Raw genomic sequence first — 3875 nt, 5'->3', positions numbered from 1 at the left:
TGGATATCCAAAACAGTTGGGTGCATCTCCTATCTCAGATCCGGAAGCAAAGTGTTTGTTTCTAGAAACGGGTCCTTTCTCGAGGAAAAGTTTCACTCGAAAGAATTGAGTGCGAGGGTAGTGGAACTTGATGAGGTTATTGAACTGTCACTTCAACTAGTGTGTAGCAGGGCGCAGGAAATTGTTCGTGTGGCGCGTACACCAATTGAAGTGGAAACTGATGATAGTGATCATTAAGCTTCAGATCAAGTTACTACAAACCTCGTAGGTCGAGAAGGTCGCATACTGCTATAGATTGGTACGATAACCCTGTCCTGGAGGTCAGGTTGTTGAACAACAATGAACCTACGAGCTATGGAGAAGCAATGGTGGGCCCGGATTCCGGCAAATGGCTGGAGGCCATGAAATCCGAGAGAGGATCCATGTATGAAAACTAAGTGTAGACTTTGGAAGAACTACTTGATGCTCGTAAGACTATTAAGTAAATATGGATCTTTAAAAGGAAGACAGACGATGATGGTGTAAAGTCACCATTAACAAAAGCTCGACTTATCGCGAAGATGTTTTTTGACAAGTTCAAGGAGTTGACTATGATGAGACTTTCTCACTCGTAGAGATGCTAAAAGTCTGTTGGAATTATGTTAGCAGTTGTTGCATTATTTATGAAATATTACAGAGTTGATGTAAGGTTGTGTTGTAAGGTGTGAATTTGAGTAAGACTCAAAGCCCGACCACGACAGAAGAAAGAGAAAGGACGAAGGTCATCCCCTATGCCTTAGCCGTAGACTCTAAAGTATGCCATGCTGTGTACCGCACCTGATGGATGCCTTGCCATGAGTATGTCAAGGGGTACAAAGAATGATCCTTGATTGAATCACTGAACAACAGTAAAGTTATCCTTAGTAACTAATGGACTAAGGATTTTTTCTCGATTATGGAGGTGATTGAATAGTTCATCATGAAGGGTTACGTCGATGCAAACTTTCACACTAATCCGAATAACTCTGAGTAGTAAACCAGATTCGTATATTAGAGCAGTCATTTATCATATTTCCAAATTGCACGTAGTAGTAGCATCTATAGCATGTCATAAAGATTTGTAAAGCACACACGGATCTGAAAGGTTCAGAACCGTTGACTAAAACCTCTCTCACAAGCAAGACATGATCGAACCCCAGAACTGTATGGGTGTTAGATTCATTACAATCACATAGTGATGTGAACTAGATTATTGACTCTAGTGGAAGTGGGAGACTGTTAGAAATATGCCCTAGAGACAATAATAAATTAGTTATTAGTTTATTTCCTTGTTCATAATAATCATTTATTATCCATGCTATAATTTATTGATTGGAAACACAAATACATGTGTGGATACATAGACAAAACACTGTCCCTTGTAAGCCTCTAGTTGAGTAGCTCATTGATCAAAGATGGTTAAGGTTTCCTAACCATAAACAAGTGTTGTGACTTGATAACGGGATCACATCATTGGGAGAATGATGTGATGGACAAGACCCAGACTATAAACATAGCATATGATCGTGTCAGTTTATTGCTACTGTTTTCTGCATGTCAATTTATCTGTTCCTATGACCGTGAGATATGATGATACTGACGATCGAATCTCGGGAAAGTAACATACTGTAGGACAAAGGGAATAGTATACGGGAGTATATGAATCCTTGACATAGAGATTCAACCGATAGAGATCTTCGTAGAATATGTACGAACCAATATGGACATCAATGTCCCGTTGTTGGTTATTGACCAGAGGGTGTCTCAGGTCATGTCTGCATAGTTCTCGAACCCGTAGGGTCTACACACTTAAGGTTCGATGACGTTTCGGTATAGTTGAGTTATATGTGTTGGTGACCGAAGTTTTTTTCTGAGTCCCGGATGAGATCCTGGACGTCCCCGGGAGTTCCGGAATGGTCCGTAAATGAAGATTTATAAATAGGAAGTTGGTGTTTGGATTCCGGAAGGTTTTCGGGCATTGCCGGTAGTGTACCAGGATGGACGAATGGGTTCCGGGGGCCCACTGGGTGGGCCCACCACGCCCCAAGGGGTCCATGTGGGTCTATTGGATGCGCAATAAGGTATAATGGGCTTACAAAGTCATCCAAGTAAAGCCCATGAGGAAAAAGTGGAAAATCCAAAAGAGGTGGAAAAATAAGGAAGATGTCCTAATCGAAGTGGGATTGAAGGAGGACTCCTCCCTTCCCCACTTCGTCCGACCCAAGGAGGCCTTCCTTGGCGCGCCAAGGCTGCCTCCCCCCTCGTCATATATATACTAAGGGTTTAGGGCTTTTGAGACACAACTTTGCCACGTGCAACCCTAAACCTCTACTTCGTAGTTCTTCCTTTAGATCGGTTTTGTGCGAAACTCGGGCGGAGCCGTGCGAGAATAGATCATCACCATCACTGGCACGCCGTCACGTTGCCAGAGAAGTCATCTACTTTCCCGCCCCTCTTGCCGGATCAAGAAGGCGGAGATCGTCATCGAGCTGTACGTGTGCGGAACACGGAGGTGTCGTTCGTTCGGCACTTGATCGGGACGGATCACGAGACGGTTCGTGGCACGGATCGTGGGACGGTTCGTGGGACGGATTGTGAAGACGTACCACTACATCAGCCGCGTTTAATAACACTTCCGCTTAGCGATCTACAAGGGTATGTGGAAGTGCGTTATATCGACTAGACGGGGGTGAATAGGAGATTTTTAGAATTTCATCATTGTGGAAATTCCTTTTCAGGAAATTCCTCACTGATGACTAACTTGCAGCGGAGACAACAAAGGATCAGGAGTGCAAAGTATCACTACAATAGTTTTTCAGGATGAAGAATATGAAAAAAAAATTGCACAGTATGCAAGCACGTAGAAAACATATGAGTATTAACTCGCGTGAAGAATTTGGGGTTGAGGAATTTCAGAGAAAGTCTTCAGCAAATTCTTCAAACAGTGACAGTGAAAATCATCAACACACAGTTTGAGGAATGTAAAGAGTTGAAAAAATAGAACCCGTTTCACTGTGAAGACAGTGGTTGATGACCCAGTTCCAACTGTTGTGTCAGTTGTACATCTAGTTTGGAGCGGCTTGGTATTGAAACCAAAAGAGACACAGTCCCGGGACACACAGTCCCTACCGTATTCTCCTTGGGCTAAGAACACACAGTCGTCGCCCAACACTCGTGGTAAGTCTTCGGGGCAGACTTCCAAACCCTCACAAACTGGGTCACCTGGCGATCCACAATTCACTGCTGGATTGTTCTTAGACCATGACGCCTAACCGTCTGGAGGATGCATAGTCCTGAATGGTCAAAGGCTTCAGTCTCACACAGGAACAACTTCTTAAGTGATGCTCAATCACTTGGTTTTCGGTTTGTGGTTTGGTGTTTGGGGTATTTCCTCACTGATGAATTACTCTCGAAGACTCTGAGTAATTTGGGTTTCTCTTATGACTAGTGTCAGTTTCCAGTGGAGCAGCCAACCAGCTAATGGTTGTGGGGGGCGGCTATTTATAGCCTGGGAGCATCCCGACATGATTTGACATTAATGCCCTTAAATAATATGACCGTTGGTGTGGATAAGATGAGTGATGTGGCGTGACTTGCGGTAACGGTTGGTACCCTCAACTGTGAGAGTCCTCAGGTCTCTCATATTCCTCACTTGAGGCTTTTGGTAGGATTAGGCTTGGGTTGAGAATCATGAGGAAATTCATTCCGACGTGTTACTTTGCCCCCTTTAACAGTACGGTGTTCCTATGACTCAAAAGCAAAGAAAATAAAACAGACAGAATAAATCTTCATGCTTCAAAATCTTCAGCTTGTTTTTCTTCAGGACACACCGAATTCCCCATCTTCAATTTCTTCAT

Source organism: Hordeum vulgare, chromosome 6H (assembly GCF_904849725.1).
Source record: "Hordeum vulgare subsp. vulgare chromosome 6H, MorexV3_pseudomolecules_assembly, whole genome shotgun sequence".
NCBI classification, from domain to species: Eukaryota; Viridiplantae; Streptophyta; class Magnoliopsida; order Poales; family Poaceae; genus Hordeum; species Hordeum vulgare.
Note: the sequence above shows the minus strand (reverse complement) of the source record.